Source organism: Lineus longissimus, chromosome 4 (genome assembly GCF_910592395.1).
Source record: "Lineus longissimus chromosome 4, tnLinLong1.2, whole genome shotgun sequence".
NCBI lineage: Eukaryota > Metazoa > Nemertea > Pilidiophora > Heteronemertea > Lineidae > Lineus > Lineus longissimus.
The window spans coordinates 7,226,093-7,237,269 of NC_088311.1; the positions used below are offsets into that span (position 1 = coordinate 7,226,093).

Below are 11,177 nucleotides of genomic sequence, written 5' to 3' on the forward strand. Positions count from 1 at the left end.
AAAGTGATGGATATAATCAAATGAATATCTGATGAATTCGGTGATTTTTTAAGCAGAAAAATAGGTTTTGCTTGAAAGAAATTTCAAGGTTCAGATGTGCCCAAGGCAGATGTTGGCTCCTCAGGTAGCCACAAACAACCCTCCCCATTCTTCCTTCTTACCTTAAGCACAAAAGTTTGCTTAAAAATTATTTTGTTTCGGTTCTGGCTTGCCTTATTGGCTCCCTTGTAACCCAACCCAATTCCCCCTCCCCCATAATGATAATTTCAATTCCTTTTTTCGATAAGTGTAAGATTTTGAACCATGGCATAAGTCATGGTCATAACCAAGCACAGATTAAAAGAATCTTTGCTTGTCATAAGCGAGGTAAATATTTGCCTTCTCACCATCAGAAAATTTTGAATTTTCATTAAATCACCTTTCAATCAGATATTTTGAAAAAATGATAAGGCCTACGGTGACAAAATACAATCTAACCGTCGTACTGTTACTTGACGGCGATGGGAGCATGGTTGGGATGTGCTGGGTCAACAACATCCTTCTCCCTTCTGTGGGATGGCTCATCATGCTGAAAAGAAGAAGACAACATGAAATTAAGGTTGTACATGTAGGTGCACATGCTCAAGTTTATAATTCAATGTCAAGGGGCCATGGTGCTGACCGTATAGATATCTTGTAGTTAGCAGACAATTCATGCTGGTTAAGAAATGTGCACCTTCATTCAGGACTCTCACTCTGAGCGCTGCTTTGGATTAGCAAGAGACACAAATCTGTGTTCCTCCTTGACATCTCTGATGTCATTACAATGACGAATTCTATCCGTCAAAAGGGCGGTTCGGTTAAGGAACATTTTCCAAGTCATTTTGGGGATTTTGGAATTGATACCAAACTGGAGGTTTTAGGTTGTCTCGCCAAAACCCCGAGGGTGCAGCAAAAATGTAGACCAAAATAAAGGCGGAGCCGAGGTTAAGCTCTACCATTGCGGTTTTAACTAGTCAATCAATACCGACGCTGCATCAACCCAAGCGGCCTAGCCATAACCGCTGAACTCAAAACGAGGCTTTGTTGGCACATGGTGCATTTACACTGTAAAGCGCGGTTCATTCTAAATCAAGGTGTTTTAGAAGACTAGTTACAACGCAATTTTCATCAGAATTGCACAGATGATAGTTTTAACCATTCTTTATATTTAGTGCAAAAAAAGGTGTCGCCATGATACTGCTTATATTAAAATGTAGTAAAACAACACACTTTTTTACATCTTTCTGTACTGGGAACTGATAAAGCACCTATCTGGATGCATGCAAGATTTACAATCCTTAAAGGTTCCACTTTACTCCAGAAAAGTATAATGTCCCTCTAAAACCATGTGACCATGAAATTCCTCAAGATTATATGATAGAATTTTGTTAGCTCAAGAAAAGCTTAACTGCATGGAGTTTGATTGATGGTCATTTGAATAAACCCGCATCTCACTATTCTGAATGAAGTCTTGCAACCTGAGTTATGATGAATTCCCATCGAAGATATAGTAATTGGAACCATTTGAGGGAAGTCGACTGAGGTCAAAGAGGTTCCATTGGCATTACAAGGACTGATGAAAGGGCAAAGGGGTACTCCTCAACATAAAATACGTTCTATGATTTTGGCCTACCCTGTATTGATATTTGGTTGGTGCACGAGGACATATAGAAAGTCCTTCAATTCACGATCTATAATCTAGTGAGTAGCACTATCGACTGGTGTTGAATTGGGCAGACATAAGAGTTGAAAATGTCCCCCTGGAAGAGGCATGGCCAGCCCTTTTGTTTTTGTACAGATTATGGTGTGTGGTTCTATGAAGATCCTGACCGTCACTAGCTTAAAGGGACCACTACCGAATCTTCAGCTGTTGTTTATCAGTAGCCGTTGATATTCATGCTCATTACAAATAAGTGCCCGGGAAGTTTTCCAAAGAGAGGGAATCAAAAGGCAGCCGCCAGGTAGGCAAGATAAAGTTACACAAAGTCACCCATAGGGGTCCCTCACATCTCACAGTATGTCGAAACTATTCACGCTGTGTGATATATTTAGTGCTGAATCTAACCTGACCCAGTGTTCTAATACATTGCATATTAGACACCTGAAGATGGCCAATCTAACCCCCTCCTCCTGCCCGTAGTCCCCCTTTAACGCGATTCAAGCTCTCGATGTCATTCCTTTGACTTTGTAAGTACATAACTAACTTATCCTGTTTACAACCTAGCAGTCTAATCTGCTTAAAGATCAGAGATGCTCTGCTCTTCATTACTGTAATCACTTTGAGCAGTTTAAAACAAGCCAGAAACTCCTCAGCGGATATCAGGTAACAAAAGGCTACGTATGACTCCTTTAATTCAATACTATGTAGGACATTTTTCCACGTGGACATTTAAAAATGCTACAGCGGCTTAGGCTTTAGCATTACCCTAGTTTTGTTGTTCTAAGACCAATTCTGAATAATCAGAATTTTTATGCGCAAGGTTGTTCGACACCATGATACATGTTCAACTTGGATAATAAGCTAAACTGAGTTGGCCGTTTGGCCATTACGTCACTGTTCCAGCTTGGCCTTTGTTTTGATTTAGTAATAATATATCGACCAAATCTTCGAATTGTGACCCTTCGTTTGTTTGCTTAATACATAAACTGAAGTCGGAGATCACACCTCCTTATCACTGTCCCGCTGCCACAATGGCGTTCTTACGAGAAAAGGCGGACCTCAGTACTACATAATAGGCAATACACCAAGAGAAAGAAAAAATTGGTACTGTTAAATATACTGTGAACATAATGAGGCGGTTCCTTTGCCCTCCCAGTCCCATTTGTGTAGAATCTAGAAAGTACGACAGTTTTCATGTTTTCAAAGTATTTTTCCTTGTAAAAACCATATTTCTGAATGATGCACTCACATGGAAGAACAAGCTTTAATAAATGTGTAGATTATGTAACAGATATTATTAACATTCCTTATTGTCTAGTTCTTTTTGCAACATTACATTGTTTTACTTATTAAGATTGGTCAAAACTATCATCACCGTGAGTTTGATGAAAATCGCACTGTAATTGTCACAAAAACAACGCTGGATAATTGTTCCTCAACCTCTAAATCGGGCTAATCGTTACACCTATCGAGGACATTTGAAAAACTGAAATTGATTTGTTTATATTACCATGTGATGGCATCCTTCCGAAGGTATGAGATAGGCTGTCCTCATGGTGGCTGCAGGATATCATGTCTGGGCTCTATGTCCATAGTTTTCCCTAAGTCCAGAGAGTCCCTTCGGAGTTGGAATGTCAGTATAGTCTATCAGAGCATTGTCATTATAGTCTATTAGAATGACAGACATTCAAGTGTGCAATTCATCCACACAACAAACACGTTCCCTTCCTGATCTTAGCGAAGGTTCTCCTTGAATTGGTCTGTCAAGGCATCGTTTGCTGAACTGTGGTTCGTCACTCCTGTACATTGATATCCCACACCGCAACCATTCGATCCACTGAATCCACTCGACTCTCAGTTGTCTGCCCGTATCTGTGAGCGACTGGAAAACAAAAATTTAAGGTTACTCCATTGTTCTACCATGATTAGGGAGCATCCATTAAGTACTAAGCACTGAGGGGGGAGGGGGGTCTATGAAATCCGTACACTATGCGTACAGGGGGGGGGGGGGGGAGGTTAATGGTCTTGCGTACGTACGCAACCCAAGAACCATTTTTTGAACAAATAAAAAATAAATATTATCATAATAATTTTCTCCTCTTTCTTATTCTTATTTGGATAATCATACTTGTTTTTCACAAGATGTGTGAACTCGTACGCTTCTGGGTTCGGATGTTAACCGACTACAATGTTTTAGCAATTTCCCGGTAATGCGTGTAGCCGTCGGAGAAAAATTGCGCAGTCGACTTGCCAATACGACGCCAATCCGATTGTGGCGCCACAATGTAGCAAAATTTGGTACTATGTCTGTTCGTCTGCTAGGGAATTTAAGGTTCTATAGGCGTACGCTCGTACAGGGGGGGAGGGGGGTATGAGGCAATGCGTACAAGGTGCATACAGGGGGGAGGGGGGTCTCAAAATTGGCATTTTCGTGCATACGTACTTAATGGACGCTCCCTTAATGTACTTGTGCCATAGGGCCTTTCATTCAGTTTCATCAAATTTACCAAAGTAGTTTGTGATAGAATCACAACCCTTAAATCCTACACCTTTCATTAAAAAGGTGAAGTTTCTAATTGACTTTGAAATTTCCAATTGCACAAATATGTACTAGATATAGATTTCAACACTGGCACTGCCGTTGTATAGAAATACAAATACCAGAAGCACCCAGCTTTAATAGCTGCTCAATTAGCACTACAACCCGAGAATTTTCAACCGATGAGCCCGGGAGCTCACGACCGCTTGTCAGAGACCCAAACCACTGCACAACTGTGGCTCTTTTACTTTTATTTTGGACACAGTTTGTATTTAGTCAGGAGCATTGCAGTGACAAAACCATTGATGGAAAAAATGTAATAGCCTGTCTATTTTCAGTGCAGCCGCAGAACATATGGAATATTTATTGGCATACCCTTGTAAATACACTTAAGGGCTGAGTTCGTTGGGTTTTAAGAGTAGTGTCAGTATATGCAGGTCCGAGGTTTCCCAATCGACGTGCGAAATCTCCCTGAAGTTGCTAAGTCTTCAAGCAATATCTGGGGGTATCGTTACCATGGCGCATCTCTACCCGAATAATCGGGTCGATCGAAACAAGGTGGCTGAAGTGGGTTTTCAAAATCATCGCTTTCAACCGTCCCATAAGCTAGCCTCCTTTGACATGTACAACCTGGTTTTCGATCCCCTATCGCCTTGCAATCTCTATCATGCAACGCAAGTTTCTGGAAGGGGTTGAATGTTATTTAAGAAATGTGTTCTTGTCTTAATTTTCTAAACGCCTTTACCAATAACCACACCGCTGTACTACTTTACACTTGATTTGCAATTCAATTCCAAACTGAGGTTGCTTGTGCAGTTTGAAGATAAAATCCACCATTTTGCGACTCCTACTTTACTCCGGTGATGAAGCGAACTCAGCCCATGTGGCTGATCACCCATATACTGTTTATATTTACCATATATGCTTTGGATTCCTTCGTCATCCAAAATCTTTGAGAGTCATCTACCATAGCACGAATTGTAGATCTTGGTTGAGTGGTTGGGTCTTCTCGACAGCCATCATCTCAATCTGCAGAGGGCTAGATAACAGGAAAAATACATTCAAGGACCTATCTCAAAATGAATAGATTGAAACCAAAAGATTTTTTTCTTTTCATTTGGGTGAGATTGTTGTTTCTGGCTTTAAGGATTCGATTCCAAATGTGCCACCAGGGGGCACAGGTTAAAAAAATCATCAATGAAGTCAAAAGCACCCATCATATCCAAGTCCATTTTTGTTCCATGCGGACAGGTGAGCACAATGGCCCTGGCCATTTCATTTTATAAAGTGGCACTGCTGGAAAGATGCTTACGGGCCTTTTTCTGGAGCAAGTGGAGTGAAGATGTCTTTGGTTGGCAGCATTTTCTTGTGGAAAAATGTTGTTTGGTTACACTCTTTGCTCCATTCACTGCTTCAATCCATGCCCTAGTGGTATTATTCCTCAGGCCAAACTGCCTTGGATTTTTATATCCATGCTTACGTCTGATATTACTAATAACCATACATAAAATGTAACTCATGATTTGTCCAACTAATCAAGATCATCGAGGTCATGTTGCCCATTTGGCTGTTAACTTGAGCACTCTCGGTCAGGTGGTCTCACTCGGGGATAAAAGTTCATGACTTGGCCAGTGCGGGTTTGGAGACATGAAATATGATTTTTTTCCCTCCTGGTTGGACAGTTACGAAGTTTGTTTCATGAGTAGATATAATATCAACCAGGACTAAGTGATGCTCACCCTGTAGACTGCAACATTGTCTTTTGTGTCCCTTGTCCTCGTGTCCCTTGTCCTTGTGTCCCTTGTCCTAGTTTACCTGTCCTTGAGGCCCTGGACCTTGTGGCCCTTGTACAATGTTGGGTTGGGCTGCCTAAAAAGAATCATATTTTCGGTTGAGGGGTTTATCCTTTTTCTGAGCATTTCTACAGATGCTACTTTCACACTGAATCCGATTTAAAACTGTTTTCTAGAGAGCACTCTCTAATACGAATTGGCTACACCAGTTTCGAAACGGCTGCACCACACTTGGTCTAATGCGCATGCAATTCGATTTGAAAATTGCAACTCTTGCCACGTATTGTAGTAACGTGTGCCTTTCGCGGACGAATGTCCCTACCCTTTGTTGTAATTAGAAGATAATCAAGACAGGAACAAGCTAGTGTGCATGCCCTCTGCCAACAGACTGTTTTAATACGTATTAATGCCCACACTACACGTTTCAATGAGAATCAGTTAATGCGAATTCAATGAAGCACATTCAATTGTATTCTGGAACCAAATTTGTTGAAGCGGTTTTAAAACAGTATGAACAGAATTGAGTGTGGCACCCCAGTACGTATAAAAGTTGAAATTGTACGTCAGATTGATACTTTTTTCTGAGTTATTTTAATTTCTTTGTAATGTTTCTTTCAATCCAGACGTAACTGAGGACTAAGTGATGCTTACCCTGTATGGCTCCAACATTGGCAGCAACATATCCTTGTGTCCTTCCAGTGTCTTCTCGGCTGACAAGCTGGAGGCTGGCTCTCCTTCTTCATCGCCGTCTTGTCGATTTCAGTGGGTGTATTTTATTAGCTTTGTGAGGCACAAGGAGGTCGAGAACCATGTTGTACTCCAAAGAGCCCAATGTCTTTGTCATATGTACTAAACTGGTTTAGCACAAGTTCCACACGGACACGCCTGACATATCGTCCGACGAAATTCCGCAGGCTAACAACAGGCCTCAAACCCCAGTCATTCCATCCCCCTCGAGATCAGGTAGGGGATCGCTGGCCAGCTATTGCTTACTATTGTTAACAGTCGTAAGACTTATCCCGCCAACACTCTAAAACAAGGGGACCAATTGAATGACTAGCGACACGCAACCGTTAATTGCCCCCATCAATCAACCACAATGACTCAAGAGGAACACGTACTTTGAACCTAAGTCCATGTCATCACCGTCGAAACTTAGATGAGGACCGTGGAACAAAGTGGCAAGCATGCCTGGGACCCAGCCACCGCGCTTTGGAAATGAGATGAGATAGACTCAAGTCGCCAGTCACGATAACCAAATACACCAAGCGTATAGCTTGAATCGAACCCGATCTATCATCGTCATTGGTCACCTGGCCTAGCCTGGACAACTGAAAGCTGAATAGGTTAAAATAGATGATAAGCAGGAAACAAAAGAATAACAACTATAATAGCTAGATAACTACGATAACTACGATAACTACTCTAACAACTAGAATAACAACAATAGCTACAAAATGAGCAAGTCAGTGATCAGACACACTTCCAACTCTCACACCGGTCACCATACCCCCCCCCACCCTCTACATGACCTCCCGCACCCTTTTCCTATCCCTTCTCAAACACACGCACACACACATCATATACTGTGGTTACGACTTTTGAAAATCCACTCGCATGAATTGTTGATGGAGGCGTCACTGTCAATCTATATAACATGTTCAAAACTTGGTGTACATTGTAGCAGTGGCTTTATTTGTGCACTGCATAAAAAAATTATTCTTGGGATAAAAAATGGCAAAATATAGACAAGATAGTTTTGAAGCCTTGATCTCTCAGGAAAGTGCACATGAAAAGGTTCTTGCAATTGGGATAAAAGTTGTATGTGATTTGTGATATTTTTTAAATTTCAGTATTAGTTCATATATCTCATTGATAAGGCTTGGTCTATGACAAGTGTTTGACCTGCTTATCGGTTAGTGATATCTTTCACTAGTCATACTTCAAATACTCAATTCTCAGTGCGTGGCTTCTATCAGTTTTCACCACGTGATATTACTTTGAAACCGAAGCACTGAATGCAGGCAAATCTGACATCAGCGTTGTCAGTTAGTTCTTTAGCTTGCTGGCAGATTGCTGTAACTAAGAATGACACATTTGGGGAGTGACTTTTCACTTGTGGCTTTCAATAGCGTTGTTTTACTATTTTATTCTAATAACGGTAAAAAAAATTGACAGTGGCAACTCAATCAACAATTTGGGCAAGTTGTCACTTGATATTGATGCATACCCTTCATCTGATCATTTTGTGGTTCATCCAAAAATCTTCGGTTGCAATTGCGGACAAGGTTTGTGGCATCTGTAATGATAAATTGGAAAAAATTCAAATTCATTGGAACAAGTTTTACTATTTTATTCTAATAACGGTAAAAAAATTTACAGCGGCAGCTCGATCAACCATTTGGGCAAGTTGTTACTTGATTTTGATGCATACCCTTCATCCGATCATCTTGCAGTCATTCAAAAATCTTCGGTTGCAATTGCAGACAAGGTTTGTGGCATCTGTAATGATAAATTGGAACAAATTCATAATGCACTATTACAGCAATTCTAGTGATTTTAGTCATGAAATTACTGCCAAAATATGATGTTGAAATACATCGTTTCCTTCATGGAATTGATGGAATTTATTCCTTTTCTTTCATACAAACTTGCCATTCTTATGACTAGTTATAACAAGAATTTATGCAATTTTGGGAATTAGGGAGTTGAGATTGGTGAGGGTCAACCGATGACCTTTTTTTGGGGCCTTGAAACTCGTTCGAAATAGGTTATTTTTGTTTTCACACAAACCCTGGAGGCTGTTCTCCGGAAAACAAAGAACAGACTCCAGCCCTTGAAATGAGGGCACCACTGCAGAATCGCTTACAAAATGACCATCACTTCCAAAATGTTCTATAGCTAACCCTAACCAAAACCTCTCTTTGAAGCATTTGTCAGGGATTCTGCAATCAAGCCGAAATGAGCATTCACTACGTAAATTGCTTTAGGATTTGGAGGTCTTGCCAAAATGGCGATACCTAAGGTCAACCCTTAAAATGGTTCTTAAAGGTAGGGAACGAGTTTAGAATCCCCGATCACACCCCAAAAAAAGGTCATCGGTTGACTAACCAAGCACCACTGTTCAATGGATTTATAGTTGAATGCGATCAAACTACGTCATTTCCGATCGGGGATTCTAATCTAAAGTTTAGCCAAAGGTAGATTCTTTCTCTTCAATACAAGGAGAAAATACAAAGACAAGTTGCCCTCTTCAAAAATCCATTGGGCCTACAAAAATAAAACCTGAATAACATCAAGATTCAGTTAGACAAAAGGTGATACGCACCTTGTAAAAGATTTGTGCCAAACACAAGTAATTTTGGTATTTCTGATGTTGAAATAAGTCAAAATTCGAGCAAAACCATGTGCAGCTTGTTGGACAGCCTGCACAGCCTGCACTCCACAGTTGAAGCCAAAGTAAGCATTGGAAGGCATAAAATGTGACAGGTAGTGGTTTTATGTAACACTCCCACACATTCTTTCAAGGTTGGTAATGTCTTTTGTCGCTCCAAACAATCAAACAAAGGGGTCAATTAGCCAAGGCTAATCCAAGTTGGTAATATGATTGGCCATAAGGAATAAATTAGTGACCAGTTTGATTTGGGGAGGACTGATTTGTGGAAATTGTATAGTGTGTTAACCAATAGTGTTGCTAGTTGTAATGTTGAATATTTTTTCATTATAATTGGGGTTTTCCTGAAAAAGTTCTTGCAGTTAATAAAAACTAAAAGCAAAAAATTGTGAAAACCTCAATGACGATACTAACCATTCATTCACAATTTTCATTGCCAAACTTCTTTTTGAAAGAATTAAAACTAATAAAAGTCAAAAAAGATTTATTCAACTTTAAAACTAGCAGTACTACTCGATTAACACCCTGTAGTAAGTCATGATGTGGTTGGTTTGATTTGTTTGTTTTCAACCAGATACAGCTTTTGTTAATACCGTTAAAGGCTCTTTTGGGGATGAATATCTTGGATTAAAAAATCTCATGAACAATTTAGAATAGCAAGTCCAAACAAAAAGAGAATACATGTGTGCAGACATTTCACTTGATTTTCTTGATTGGGAGTAAAATAATGCCCGAGAAATTTATGAAAATTGGGGGGGGGGGGGCGTAATGCAAAATGACATCCGGACTGGGATAAAATCTATGGTCTCTCTAATAAATAATAGGAGACAGAAAATGGTGATAGCAATAGCATGTGATTTATTTCAGGGATCAAATTTCAGTCAAATCTCATTCATTGGTCTCCATTTTAAGGCAGTAAAATAATATAATCAAGAGACACAGAAAGAACAGGAAATTAACCTTTATTAAACTTGAGCAAACCCAAAACTGTGTTGAAGGCCTACAGTACACCTGATTTATTCAAATTCAATGTAAACTGGAGTTAAATAATGTGATCATCTGACTCTGAGGGATATGGATTTTATGACAAGTCAATGACATACTGGAGGTAAACTCAAGTTGGAGATAAATTGTAGTTCACATTGACTAGTTTAACTAGCATGAATCCATCAATCCTCTGATGACTCACTGAACAAACTCGAGTTCCCATTGAATGGTTTATCACCAGTATGAATCCAATGTTGTGCTTGCATGTACATCATGCGCATGCATCAATCATCATGTGCATTGTTCCACAAAGAAAAACCAAAATACATGTATGTTTGACACCCATTTTGCAAGAAGTACACGGCTGAATTCAACCAAACTTTCAGGGAGTGTGGAATTATATATGATGAACATTTTGACATACCTGGCGTCTCAAATGTCTCCATCTTCTGCTGAGGAAAAGGGGCTTAACCTCTACCACGACCGCGACCTCGACCACCACCGGTCCGCCATCTTGGATAATGGACTGGCCGCGAAATTTTTTTCTGCAGGATACTTCTGCCACAGTGTACATCTGACAGCCAATCACAATTGGCGCGATCTTTGACGTCACACTGTTTATTTATGCATGATAATGCAAATACAATGGACGATACCGAGTCGCATGCCGAGTGCCACTTCAACTGTGAATGTGACAATAGTTCATTGTCTGATCCCAATTATGCTCAACTCAAGGTTTGTGTCGTAGTGTTTAGGAATGAATTGCACAGATTCATTGTAAAA

General features: G+C 40.1%; 1 long non-coding RNA gene across 1 annotated transcript; it reads right to left on the reverse strand.

The window, feature by feature from the left end:
• Positions 1-237: 237 nt before the first annotated feature.
• On the reverse strand, positions 238-10,909 carry LOC135486232 (uncharacterized). Its single transcript, XR_010446674.1, has 8 exons — positions 10,819-10,909; positions 8,448-8,515; positions 8,244-8,312; positions 6,665-7,351; positions 5,960-6,089; positions 5,137-5,259; positions 3,192-3,563; positions 238-568 (listed from the first exon to the last, which is right to left on the reverse strand). It is a non-coding gene; the product is annotated as an uncharacterized LOC135486232 (long non-coding RNA).
• Positions 10,910-11,177: the final 268 nt, after the last annotated feature.